At 36.6% G+C, this 15,320-nt stretch overlaps 1 protein-coding gene across 1 annotated transcript in view; it reads left to right on the plus strand.

Annotated features, from left to right (window-relative positions):
* LOC133518877 (leucine-rich repeat neuronal protein 2-like) overlaps window positions 1-15,320 on the plus strand; it is a 66,910-nt gene that overhangs the window by 36,938 nt on the left and 14,652 nt on the right. The window contains exon 2 of the mRNA XM_061852641.1: window positions 8,471-8,561. The gene's annotated coding sequence lies outside the window, so the exon portion shown is untranslated. The remainder of the gene's footprint in view (window positions 1-8,470; window positions 8,562-15,320) is intronic.

Here is a 15,320-nt window from a genome sequence, read left to right on the forward strand (position 1 = left end):
CGCTTCGCTGATGTAGAAGCCACTTCACTACGTTGTAAAGTGTCACTAAGACTCACCTTAGCACTTTTATAACACTAGTCAACTAAAAATATCTACAGGAGCGTTGGGGCGCCATGTCGAATCCATCTATGTATATTCTTAGATGTAACCTTTAATTGGAGACATGCTCGCAGTTTCAAGTCGCAATCGATAAGTCGTGTTTGATTGTACGCTGGTGGAATACTCAACGACTTTGCTATTTGCCAGCGGTTTCCGCACTATAAACATTTTGCATAACTGGTACAACGGAGAAAATATACAAAAATATCTTTTATATGTGTTTGTTAAAATATATTTTACTAAATATAGGGTTATGAGGTGATGGCGTTTGAAGCTATTTATCTATAAATAATGTCACAATTCACGGTTCAAGAACCGTGTTTGAGGGTCAAACAAATCTAACTCCATTAAAAGTTTCCTTGTTTTCAAAGTAAATACAGCGTTTCGTCTCAAAGGAAGCCCTTAAAAATTAATGGAGACATCCTGATTACTTTAAAGATCCGTGGTATGCGTTATGTTCGGGACACTTCACTACATCTATTTTCGTGACCAAAGACAAGTTTACGGGCTTTATCTGCTTAGTGACTTTGAATTTCTTCTTTAAGCAAAGGACATAAATTCTGGTAAATATAGTGTTAATCCGGGAGCGTATAAATATCACACCGCGGGCGTGACAGCCAGTAAAGAATTGGATAAAGAAAACGCATGCGGGTAATATTGTGACTGTCGCCGCCATTGTACTGTTAATATTCGAACCGCCGGGAGAATATACACAGTTCTGATTCCAAAAACGAACATGAGTCGAGTGCGCGCAGCGCGCGTCAGATTATAGGCATAAATTATTGGGCACTTTTGTTCAAGTGAAAGAGCTGACTGGAGCCATTCAATTACTCGGCCGAGCCTTACAAGGAGTACCGAGACTTTTTCAGATGTTTGTGTAAGGGATTAGTTGGCGATATCTGTGCCGGTATCTTCGTGAGATAAGTACGAATATACGTCAACGTCGGACGACTAAGCCGATTATTTTAAATGTATTCACTTCCTTAATGGACGTCGTTTTTCACGTTGCGCTCCGTGACTACGCTCACTGACTTACTGAAGATTTTCGGTTATGATCCGGTCAATGACTTGGGGATTAAAGCTCACTTGCATCTGACATTTATTAAATTATTTAATAACTGCCCAACTTACGATATATCAAAATGTTTTAATTACTTCGTGCTGAATTGAACACAAGTTTATTATACACAAAAAAAAATACAAAGTATGCAGTGCATTACAATTCATGTATTTTGCACTTACCTACCATCCGAATATGTAGCTATAAACGAGACCACACGTGAACCTAATAACGTGTTCAGGTCGGAAAAATAAACAACCCGGGTCTCCAGACGTGCATACGTTAGTAGCCAGAATGATTATTGAAATGAGCCAAAAAATAAAGTAATAACAAGGATCATAGCTACCGCCCACCTGCGTTGGAAGGCATTGACAAATGTTGCTCTCCGAGCTCCCGGGGTGCTCGCTCAGAGGCCCAAATAATATACATATCATTATTCTACCCTGCTTTCTCATAAATATTACTTACAAATTTGCCTATCCCATGCGATGTAGGAGCTATTTTTTACCGGGAACAAAAACTTGAAAATGGCTAAAGTGACGGACGCGTGACGTGACTGGGTCGACGGCAGTTTTACATGAGGTTAAAATTGGAGTGCATTATGTGGGAAACTGGGTAATACTATTTAGGTATACAAACGGACATGAAAATTACTTTGAAAATTAAGAGGTTAAAACCAAAAAGAGGTTACGAATTTAAAAATCCTGCATTTATCATTAGGCTAGAAATTAGCCTTTGCGTATGTTTGTTTGCGACTACGAGTATCCATACTTAGGTATATTTCTTAGGATAATCCATGCAGATCTAGATTGTGCTTTAGAAGTTATTTTAACATCTGCTGCGTAAATAAAACTTTCAATTTACTTTTATGACACCTGTATACTACTGTATATTACCTCTCTTTTAATACGTAAATGGTCACACATTTATAATATTAGTGAGATTAGCCCTTGGTTACATTATGACATCACATGACAGTTATGACGTGAACGTCGTTCAAGTCCATAATCTAATAATTAACGAAGTGAGTGAAACAGTTTTATTTCTACTTGCTACACACCACCACAATTTTACACAGGGTGTTTTGCTAGGCAGGTGGTCTAATTAATTAGTAGGGTTCCCCCTTACCATCAGAGGGTTGAAATTAAATGTGTATTTTGCATTTTTTCACCCCCACGACCCCGCGTGCTGGCAGCCGCGCGTTATAATTAATAATAATCTAAAATACCTACCTAGTGTCGCGGAATGTTGGGAACGAAATTGCTTTAAGATTCACTTTTGTACAAATCATTAAAAATTGTAAGGCATTTACTAACAATTTCTTACTTAGGTTACTACTAAATCAAATAATTGCTTATATTTTTTTGTTTCGGTACTTACTTTCTTTTCTACTCTATTTATATGATCATAGTGTAATAAGTATTTTATTATTATTAATTATAGTAAGGCATCACTTTATTTTGGATATAGTAAGTCTAGTATTGTATTACTATAAAATCTTTTGTGATTAACATTAAATTTCGCTTATTTAATGCTGAGAAATATCAATAACATAATTCTCATTTAATAATAGGCATAGTTTTCATTTCACATAGCATTCAAAATTATGAACATACAAGATGTTTAGATATTGTATAAATGGGTCAAAATTATTTTCGTTGTATTGTTTTGAACCACTCTGTCACGCTGTATTTTATCAAATAATAAAAAGACCAGTGCTATCGGATGTCTTTGTAGCTGTAGATTACATTTACCATGAGAAAAAATAAAAACTAAATTTCATCTCATACAAAAAACTACACTCCGTCATATTTTGGGGACATAAAACAAGACAACGAAAATAATTTTGATCCAAATATGAAAAATTAATCCAAACTATTACGAATATTACATAATACAAGCTTATAATGTACTTACAAGTGAATACACAAATTTAATTCATCGCCGCCTAACACTTGTGTGCTAGGCGCTACTTGTCACCCGTCGCGTGCTACCTGCGAGGGTGGGGACGCTATATCACTTGTCTACATCACATTACTACGTTATTACCGCCGCTACATGTTGCGTACGGTGGTAAAGGTTAACGCTCATCCCTTAGCTTTTTATGGCAGCCCTGAGATGAAGGTATATAATTACTTTTCCCTTAAATGTGACCTGTACATCTGCGAATTATTAGAGCTGGCATTCAAGTATGTCAAAGGTCGTAGCTTTCATCACTGAAAGGTTAAGTTATATTATTAAAGAAGACGCGAGGAAAATTAATAACAAGAATTAAATCATAATGAAATTAATAGGAAAATTCATTATATAAATTGGTAAAGATATAAGCATCATGTGTGTGTGTGTTTTTAATGTAATAATTACTGTTCCGAATCTAGTGGGAATTACGATTTTTGACCGACTGGTAGGGACGTATATGCAAATAAACTTTAACTCTGCGATACAAATGCCATCATGTTTTATTTACAGTTACTACATTGTAGTTAGTTTGGTAATATACGGGCAAAGTTGTACTGACTAGAAATTTAACTAGAAATAATAATGTATGTACGTATGAACCAAATAATGATTGATTTAAAATGAACGAAGCAAACAGAATTCACACATCGCCAAATGAACGAGCTTTGTAATATGTAGTCGAGGCAAATAGCTGCTATGCTTTACGAGTATGTTAAATTAGCGAACAAGTAAGTAATCACGATTTATGTAGTTTGCGTCCAACGTTTCATTAATTATATAATATATGTAATTAAAGTGTGTTATCATGTCTCATGCTCTGAATGTGGGTCATTGTTGTTGTAAGCTCTCAGCTCTGGCTTGCCTTCATTGGACTAGTTTGGTGTTGGATCTATATCCCCACGCAAGCCTATCAAAAGACCGGGATTTATAGGCCCGTGAAATCCAAGGAGGTACAATTACAATTAATAATAATTCAGCCTATATACGTTCCACTGCTGGGTACAGGCCTCCTCTCATGTGCGAGAGGGCGATAAGAAATTATAATTTGGCGTTAAATTGATTTGTTGTACAATTTTTAATATTATATTTAACTGCTCATTCCATAAATAATGATACTTTTACCTAAATTGTTAATTGAAAGTACCCTCCAGAAATACTATAAAAGTTTATACTTAGTCATGTTTTTTAAACACGTCATGTATTTTACTTTCCTCGTATTTTTATGAAAAGGAGTGTTTAACTCGGGTGAAAGGCATCTTTTTAGCCTCGGATTATAGGCACTCTCACTGCGTTCGAGCGCCAAACTGCCTCGACTGAAATAAGTGCCTTTCATCCCTTGGGTAACAATCTACTATTTATTGGGAGAAAGAAAGTCTTTACTAGAAAATTTTATTAAGGTATATATACATGTTTTTAGTAAGTTTAAGTTAAATTAGAATATTATGTACAAACCTTAAAAATAACAACAACATTTGATTAATCTAAAGTTATAGAAGCTTGAGACCATAGTGGTTGTGTTATGCAACGAAATATGTAGCTTCTTTCACCGATTTCATAGATGACGATGAATCAGTAGCATTCAAGTAAGTTTTTTATTATCTTAAAATTTTGCTAGCAAACCTTGTGAAGATTCCATCTAAGTCAATGATAGATTGTGGTCATAAAAAAACTTAATTCAACTCGCAATATGAATAATTTTAATATAAAGTTACTGAAGGTCACCAGAGTAGAATAACCCTCAAGTTAGAAGTCTACAAGTGTTATTAAGAACTTTAGAAGTGTACAACCCTGATACCGCACTCTGCCGCTCCAAAATTACACTTTCGCTAAGTCTCCCAATTTGCTGTTTTAATATTTAATTTGAGCTTTATTGTTTTATTAGGTAACCCAAAAGAGTACGAACGTAAACTACGATTTGATACCTGCATAAGTTCTCTTTCCTGACCTGTTTTTTTAACAGTATTAATTTACAACCAGTTGTTTACTTTTTTCTAATGCTTATTACAAAGGCTTAAAGCAGATTAGCTTACTGGCTTATGTTTATATTTAAAACTATTAATTAAAGTGCCTGGTGTCTGCATTAGTCCGACTATGGGTCTACGAGTCTACTTTTAGATTAATTGAGCTTTAGCAACTAAGTCCACATTGGGTGTTTTATCCGTTTTTTATTCAATTATGACCACTATAAACCACGGGTCGCCTCGATAAAATCTATGAAAAACTACCTGTTCAGTAAAGAAAATGCTCGGCATTCGGTCGAGTCGCTAGTAAAGCACATAAATGGGCATACAACGCCCACTTGGACTATTACTTACATGCCTACGTCTTTATACCATTCAGTAGAATAAAATGATTACGCATTGCTGGAATATCGGTTCCGTTCATAGAGACGCACGTTGCCATTCACTATACACATAAAAAGGTTTACGAGTATGTTATAAGTACAATGACATTGTTGATGAAACCACCTGGTTAGTACCTACCTACTTAGATAAAGTTTTAGTAATTCTTATAAATTGAGGAGAGATGGGTTCGTCCGTTAACCAATGTCACCAACACCTCCAAATTGAAAACGTGTTTTGTAAAATGAAAAGTTATACAGCGTGTATTTTTGATACAACCGCATAGTCAGGCTTTAATGAACACACTTACATATTTTTTGTAAAAAATTGACAACTTTTATTTTTCCATATAAAATGTATCAATCAGCAAGCAATGTATCACTTCTTTGTTTTAACTCAAAACTTAGCATTTGATGACGCGACGTCACATACATTGACGGTCGAATAAATTTCAAAAATGAATTATGTTCTGTTAGTCAAAACTAAATTAAAAAAAAAAAAAACAGAATTATTTTATAGCACTAAAAGCTACGTCTAATTTAAGATTGTGGTTGTATCAAAAATACACACTGTATAAGTAAGAATGTTTTAAGTGGAGAGAGAATAGTAATTAGTATCGTGAATTAAGTACTTATTTTTGATGAAATATCACTGTACTTATTAGTTAATCATACCGGTCTTATGGCACTTGAACGTTAAATTCCTCTCCTCACTTTTCAGTTTTAAGGGTTCCTAATTCTTAAAAAGTTAAAAGCGATGCAATATTTAAAGAGTTTTCAAAGAAAAATTAAGAAACCGTTCGCGACGGTGTGGATCCGAAAAGCGCTATAGCCCGGCTGCAACACAACTTTGTTAGGCACGGCGAGTTACCTCGTTACCAGTGCAGTAAAAATTACACGAGTTAAACTGGAATTAAGCTGCGATGGATTTTTTTCCAGTTATGCAGAGTAAAATTTTCTGTACTAATGAGCTAGATTGTTAGCTCGCGCCTGGCGCCGCCTTTGTGGCAGGTGTTTCTGTTTAGCTTTGCGCTGCAAACTTCATTAATATTAAAAGTACTAGCATTTCCGTATATAACAAGTTTCCGTTGCGCTGTCATGAATAAAAATTGGTAACAAATGCCCCGAGTCGCGACAATACCGCATCTGAGTTAGTTAGCCGATAATTGGCGCGGAGTTGGCAACTGTAGCTGCTTCAGCTGAAATTCAGCTTATCACAACTTAAATTAGGTGCAAAACTAATATAAATTTCCTGAATAGTGCGATAAACTTTTTATATTCAAATTAACCATTACAGACGGTTGGTCGTAAGAGCAATCGTTTAGTTAATAATGCACGTATCCCCCTTCAGTTCATGATACGACTGTTATTGAGCAATAAAAACATAAAAGGTACATTATAAGACCCCACGGCGAGGTACCACAAACAACGCTTATCTAACGACGATCGATCCTACAGTTGTAACAACCGCCGTACATTATTCTAACACAATTAAACGTGTAACATATGGGGGTGGCCGCTGAAATTTAAACCTTTTATAATGCAGGGGAAAGGTCCACAGGCTCGTATTCAAACGATCTGCTTGAAGACCTTCATATAAATATACCGACCTGTCAATAGATCACCCATTTACTTCCATTTTAGACTGAAGGCTTTAACTGGAAACGCCTATAACTGGCATGACTGGTGCAGTGTAACAGGGTCGCCATTTACATGTATCATACTCAAACGCAGCGAAGCGAAATTGCACTATCCACTTTTTAGTTTCGTACACAGATCCGACGTGCCCCTTTCAACTATAGCGCCCGTATTAAAATAGATGCCCGTCGGCCGCTCCGCTACGATACACGGCTTTAGATAAATTCCCTCCATTTTTCTCGCGCTCACGAGCCGTCGCCGTATAAATGCTTCGAGTGTCTTTTTTTGTACGAGCAACCGGAGGAATTACAACATTAATCAGCCGAAATGAACCTTTTAGCGAAATGTCAAAAGGTTTACGAAGATCTTCGCGGTAACGAGGCGCGGTTATCCATAATGAAAACAAAAGAATGCTCACTCTGTTATCCGGGCATCGACGCGCGTTTTGCGCGAACGGACCGGGCGCGCTTGCTGGTCCACCGCTTTCTCTTAGATAAGCCGAGTGCTCAGGCTCTTTGTTTGAAACACTACATTAATTTAAGCTAGTGATGTAACCCCGTGGCATTGTTAAATTGATTGTAAGAGTGTTTATGCCCGGGTTATTCATAAAGATATCGCAGTTTTTTTATCAGGCCGGAGATAAACCCTTCCGTTTGACAAAAGCTTTTATTTTCTATAAAATTAGATTTTTCAAATAGGTTCTATAACAGTTGAGTGAGTATGGAGTCGATTTACGTTATCGCGAAGGTTGGCAGCATTTTGGTTGGTGGGTCGCTCGGTCAGCTGGCGCTGGGTCCACGTTTCCGCTTGATTAGAGGGTACTAGTTCCCCGCACACCTGTGCCGCCTGTGACCTGACTTTTCTGCACGTTTTGTTTCGGAATTCGGGACGTTTACCGGAGAAGTTTTATCGTTAGATTCGAGCTATGCGGGCGCCGTCCGAGCTCGCTCCACGGAAACGGGAACAGAAGGAATCACCATTTTATTCGTTTCCTAGACAATTTCATATTATAAATTATAACAATAAGCATTTTAGAATCGTACTGTTGCATTTTTGTTTGTACTTGCCTCGAAATAAACGAAAACGAATTACGAGGATGTATAAAAGAGATATTGCTTGTTTATGAAGGTCTTCTTTTATAGGCCCCTAAGGGAGAATCTCCTTTATCGATGCTTTATAATGGTAGTAACTGTTACCCAAAGAGATAATAAAGTTTGTGAGTTTAGTGGGTTACAAATGTAAAGGTATTGTATTTCATTCATTGATACGCGGTTTTGTTGAAATAAAGATGTATGCTATTATGGTTACAGGGTACAGTGCTATGGCGTGATTTTGTACCGCTTTGTTAAAAGTGTTTTTATTGTTTGTTTTAGGATATGCACTGGAGAGACTTTACTCATGGCTTGCACTCATGATTCGACGTAACGGCACATCATAACAGCAAGCTGAGCTGCCTACACTTAGGTGAGTAAATACGAGTACAATGAATAATACGACCTTACGGATAGTGTTAGTTTTAGAGTAAATTAATGAGTTAAGAAAACGTATTATGTCAAAAAATAACTCCTGTGTAACATTTTTTGAAAACGTGTAAACCTTAATGGTTAACGCGTATCTAAACTAACATTAAAATTTTGTACAAAACAAAGCTTAAAGGTTTAAATGAACATAGTTAACTTTCCTATTTTAACTACTTATGTATAAATCTACAATAAAAAAAAAGTATTAACAGCAACAATTGACTATAACTCACTACAAAAAATGAAAACATAAACTAAACTATTCATGTTTAATGCCTTTTTTTAACGCGTTAGTCCCTTGAAAAAATATCTGACATATCTGCATTGTAGGAAACCCTGAAAACCTGAAAGGCCCATCGAAATCAAATCAGTATCTACTTTTCATCTTATCTTAACACCCCATGTTCAAATTGGTACATTATAAAACAAAAATAAAATCATTGAAGACTAATATTTTTCCAATAAGAATCAAATAGAATTACAATTCTAAATACGCCAGGTCTAGATAGAATATAACCCTTAACAAAGGGCTTGTGAAACCTTACCTAGTCGCCTAACAGGGATCACCATCATCCCACCCAAAGAAAGGGGTGATTTGTATTTTTTTTCAATAAACCAACACCTGTGCCCGCACGATTTGTTCCACCATTCTAAGCTAAGCCTTGTAAATGTTGGCCCATTTGTAGTGAGATTGAAAAACTGTTTCGTATACCGACTGCAACAGTTTGTTGGATTCACTGCTCCTAATATATCACCTGGATGGGGAAGTTTACTGCACGCGGAAACAAAGTTTTGTTTTGACGGGAAGTATGACATTCTTGTCGCCAATGCACATGGTTTTACCTCGTATGGTCTAATATAAATTACAGGGATCGGAAACCGGTATTTTTGTATGGGAACGAAAACGGTATTTTTTCGTTCTTTGTTAATTACTTCATTTCTAATTAGGCAATCTAATAATACGAAGTCGTTATCTGAAAACACAACTGAGTCCTACATTTAGAGTATAAAATAAACCGAAATATATGGTTATTTCGATGTTTTTGCAAAAAACCGGTTCCGATCCCTGATAAATTATATCATTATGTGACTGTAATTAGTGAATTAATTTAACCAGATAATACTTTATTATAATATCATTATTTTACTAGCCAATTTGAGTGTTCTATTGCTAAAGCAAAGACCTGTACGCTGCTTGAGTGCCAGACGACTGGTCTGGCCTAGTGGGTAGTGTCCCTGCCTATGAAGCCGATGGTCCCGGGTTCAAATCCTGGTAAGGGCATTTATTTCTGTGATGAACACAGATAAATATTCCTGTTCCTGAGTCATGGGTGTTTTCTATGTATTTAAGTATTTATCAATATTTATATATTATATATATCGTTGTCTAAGTACCCAAAACACAAGCCTTAATAAGGTTACTGTGGGACTTAGTCAATTTGTGTAATAATGTCCTATAATATTTTTTTGTAAAAAAAAAACTTTCCTTTACTCGTACTCATATAAAAGTTATAATGTAATACGATATTTTTTGTTTTTAGTCTCTAATTGTTTTAGGACAAACATATTATGAAACCCTAATATAATGAAATGAAAAATGAATAAATGAAATGAAATACATAGGTATATAGGATACGTTCCACGTTACCGCGCGGTGAAATATGACCAATCATTTTTCAACGACAACCCCTTCGGACACATATGACAGATTTAAAGCGGTTGGCGTGAGTGATGCGTATATACCCAATGCGTCAATCACAAGAGATGCCAAATGATCATGCAAGGCTTACATGCGATCGACGTGTCGGAGCCAGTCGACATTTTTTGAGGGTGAGCGAATCGAATAATGTTTAATTGACACTTTGTGTCGTGGAAGTGTTTTCGACAGTGACGGCTTTTATGGATGACTGCTTTTAGTTTCGCATTACAATGAAATTATATCTTGTGATGTGTCTCCTGGATTATTCAAAATGTATTAAACTACTTTACGCCCTATTAACTAAATGAAATACGTAGTAAAAATTTAATGATATATAGGCACATCAAATAGATTAAAAATTATACAAAGTTGAAGAAACGTGACGAGGGTTTTAAATTATAAATATTAAGATACTTTGTCAGATTACGGGAATCTAATTTTAATTATCAACATTTCTATGCTCATGAGAAGCTATCTTTGTCTATCAAAATTCTCGGTAATTCGAGATATCTCGCTGACGGGGCGCGGATTAATCTAAATTGGCCGTTAAAGTGCTAGTATTACCGTTAATTATATTAACATAATGCCATTGAAGCTCCAGAATGTACACAGCAATAACTAGCTACTCGATTACGTAACACAAGCCAGCTTTATTATTATGAGATGCATGCTAGCAAAGCACTAAGGATGTGACACATAAAAGTAACGTATCATAATTAACCAATTAACGACGTTAAACAGTTATGGAGTGTCGTTATTTTTTTCCGCGAACTAAATCCATTACGTAAGGTTGGCTAACGATAGAAAATCACCGCGGAAGCTTGTAGCGGTGCCCAGTTTCATTATCATACAAATTTTAGTTGGGCTCTATTACTAAGCAATTTCCCTGATTAAGGGTATCGCTGTGTGCGGCGGCGACAGCCCGGCAAATAGGCCGATTGTGCCCCACAATGAATAGCTACCTTTATTTATACACACAACATACACAATTTGCTAGCAATTTCTATGCGGTAAACGGATCCTGGTTGTGTGTGGATAAACAAAGGGATTCTTATCCCTGAACACGTTTAGACAGCTTTTGAGCTTACACTGGCTTTTAAAAATTAATGCATTCTCTTAACTTGTTCGTTTTATTGTGTTTTGCTAAAAATGGTTAGGTATTGGTAGTCATTTTAACATTTTAAATTAAAATTTTACGGTTGCTCTCACTCAAGTGCTTATTTTATTTGAGTGAAACAAAGGTTAGCCTCTATAAGGGCAATTGTTATATTGTATAACGGTTGCGGGCGATCGGCTTCACGCCATCGCTCGTAGTTCTACGACCTGATCTGTCGATAGGCTCATGCGGGCTCTAAATTGAGGCTTCGACGGCTGGACAGACATTATGTTCCTCTATCGACATGCTTTTGTCAGGGCGATTCAAAGGTGGTTATCCGAAAGTGGGTCAGCAGGGATTTCTGAACGTTGTGTTTATACACGTAGACTCCAGCACTAGTGGTCCTTTGTTCTCGTGTTTAGGTTTCGGACAACTATTTGAAGTAGGTGTTATGTGCGCTTTGTTAAAAGTCAACGGTTATATGTTGCAGTTGATTCAGGAATGTGAACAAAGGAAGATACGAGAAGCGATAGTCATGGCTAGCGAATATGCGAAAGATCGCATTATATAAATGAATCGTTGAAAGTAAATATAAATGCCCGCCGTCCTAGAAAATCAGTCGCCCTCCGGCTGAAATAGATAACTAATCATCCAAAAAGGGCCGGCGAGAAATCCAAAGTGCTCACGGAATACGCGTCGTAAAGCATTTTCGTCGTGAAAACCTTTTGGATGGCCCGTCAAAACTAATGGGGGTGAAAAATTCGTTGTATATAAACAAAGGCTTGTTTGGTAGCTGGCTCATTTCGGCAGCGGATAAGTGTCGGTGTAATCCGTGCCGGGGTCGTGTAAATGCAAATCGTGCCATAAAGCCATCGACCTTCCCAGTTCACTTAATGAACAGGAGATCCTCGGACGTGGATCCGTCGTCTCAACAGCGGTTACGTGGCTTGTAGGTGGACGAAATTAGAGACGACCTAAATTGCTTATACTGCAACGCTTTGGCCATAATGAATTTTGGGGCTTTGTTGCAGCCCGGTTGCATGGTTGCATTAATTAGGTTATAACTTAATTTGGTTATATGCACTACCGTAATGGAATAACGATGATACAGTGGATAATGGACGTAACTATCTCCAAGGAAGATAATATAATTAAATGTGCTTGCTTTGTTTGAGTTTGGCTTACATTCAAATATAATAATGTACTCGTATCCAGAATAAATATACTCGTACTCTTTTGACACTAGCGTTTCCGGTTACTTGCAAGTAAAGAGTACATACCTTCGAATGTAGGCTTCTATAAATTAAAACGGGTTTTATGATAGGCATACATGCATATTTTAAAAACGTACATTACGTGCATAGTAGCATTGCGTCAGCATGTTTCCTTTGCATGGCCAGAATAAACACAATATCTTTATTTTTCTGTGTCCAATCCGTTGGTGCAGAAATGTTCTTATACTCGCCGATGGAAAATCTCTTTGCGCTTCGCTACGGGTGACTGAAGCGCTCCACGTGAAATAAAACTATAACTGACTTCTGCTGAGTTATTTATTTAAATCGTGAGAGGTGAAAATCAAATAGGTACAAGAAAATTGTATCGGGTCCTAAGATGTATTTCTGAACCGTCTCACTAACTGTAACTTTCTTGACTGTAGGTAGTATAGGTACACGTGTGCACTGGGCCGTAGGTGAAACAATACGTACACGAGTCTCAAAACTTAGGGTTGTCAACTAAATAAATATACTTACAAGAAAAGTTAGGAATTTATAAGTAATTATGTGATTTCATATAAGTTACTTTTAACTTGAAATCTACAAATCACTTCATTATAATAAAAGTAGGTACTATGTATATCTTTGTTCCCGTTGAGTTTGTAGGCGCTATTATAAACAGTATTATTATTTAATGACGAATTAGGAAAGTAATAGTAAGAATTATGCTAAGTCAGTCGTCTACTGCATTAATATTCTGACTTGGTTTATATTAAAATTAATCCTCGTTCAGACCCTATTAAACTCGAAGGCGTCTTCATTTTATAAAGCATCTGTACGTAAACGAGGCGAAGTACGTAACGTCACTTTATCAACAGCCATGGCTGAAAGTAGCTGTTCCCTGCGGACAAGCGAACTCTAACCGCGAGCCAGCCCTGCCGGAGACTCCGTGTTGAATTACAAATACGTCGACTTGACGTGAATTCGAATAGGGCGGGGTATTTGTAGCCCAGTCTCACACAGGATATAGTTTCTTTGTTATATCTCTATTTAGGTACGACATCAATGAATACAATAATAATATCAACTACCTACTTATTTAGGTCCGTTTGAAGTGCTTTACAATGAGCGAATTATACATTCAGATACCGTCAACAAATTAGAAGCTCTTGCTTCTGCTAATAATAGTGTTATTAATCATTGCTTAAAGCAATAATAAATGTAACGTCCGCGCTCGGAGCTGAATCGATATCTAATTAATGTCTGTGGCAGGTATCAATGCTCGGATATTTTAAATTTTGTTTACCATCAACGAAACGTGCGGACCTAATATTTTGATTTGTTATAAAGCATTCACAATAGTTTTTACTACTCATAATAATAGCGTAATATCATCTAGTGCCATGACGAATGCTGGGATGTGGAGTATCAATCTCCGTCGTAATTAAAATGATTGTATTGGCTCACAAGAAAAATAATTAAAGCTTTATGAAAGAGGCTACACTCGTGCGCGGCGGAGCGGAGCGGTGAGAACGTTTTGAATTTGGTTTAGCCTAAATTTGATATTGAACGGAACTCGCGGTGGTTTGAGACCGCAACATTAGTTCGTTCTTATTAGTCTTTTTTACGGAGAAGAGCTTAGTAAATCCACTGCTCTGTTTACCGGTTGCGGTTTGAGCCTTTATTCAACACCAACAAAATATTTACAATCGCTTCTTGTTGAAAAGAAAAAGTGGATATTCCTACGGACAAAAACGACATAATAATAGTAGACATTATTTCGACATCTTGTCTCCATAAAACATCTTACCAGAGTATGAATAAATCTCCTACTAACTATGTATCACGTTTCTAAACTGGATTGATCTATAGACCGTTTTACAGTCAATATGTTTCGTTAAATTGTCATTAAAATATTTGGTAGCGGCGTTCTTTTATCTCTGTTCACATGCCAAAGGCGTTTAATATTTGCGGTTTTCGATCGAATCAATACTTGCTGGTCAATTTTCTATTCGAATGCATTGACGACAGTTCGACACCCGATATTCGCCGCCACAAAGTTTCGGTAACTTTCTGTAACCAATACTTTGTATAGTGTCATTATCGTATCAAAGATTCAGATCATTGGATAACGGGGCATAAGGCCACTGAAGTAGGCGTACGTGGGAAACTGAGAAGTAAAGACAAGTTTTGTACTCGAGTTTATAGCATGGTAATTATATTGGTTTGGAGATATTAAGCTTTACTAGCAGTAGTCACGTAACAAAGCGAAACTGATTTGACGTGAGAAGATGTTTTGAATGTTACAACTTTAACGAGCGGTGTTGTTTACAAGCTTTTAATAGTTTCGTGCTGATTTTGTTGAGAGCACTTTGAGATTAATTGTTCTTGCAAACGTTTACTTTGTTTTATTTCCCATGTTAATTTGACACACTAGATCAAAATAAATTATATTACAATTATAGCTACGTATGAATGGTTAAGTCTTAGGCATGTTTCTGATAAACTCATTTGATATTTAAATCAGGGTAAATACGCGTTTCCGCAAATCTTTTTTCTTCTCACATTATTTCTAATGCGGATTCCGTTCTCGCAACGCACCTGTCGCCTCCCGAGTGGAAATTGTAAAAAGTCGTTTGCGCTGGCGCAGCTCGCAGGTACCGTAACTCGCGTGAAGTTACGACCGCCCGTTTG

This window comes from Cydia pomonella, chromosome 6 (assembly GCF_033807575.1).
Source record: "Cydia pomonella isolate Wapato2018A chromosome 6, ilCydPomo1, whole genome shotgun sequence".
In the NCBI taxonomy this organism is placed as follows: domain Eukaryota; kingdom Metazoa; phylum Arthropoda; class Insecta; order Lepidoptera; family Tortricidae; genus Cydia; species Cydia pomonella.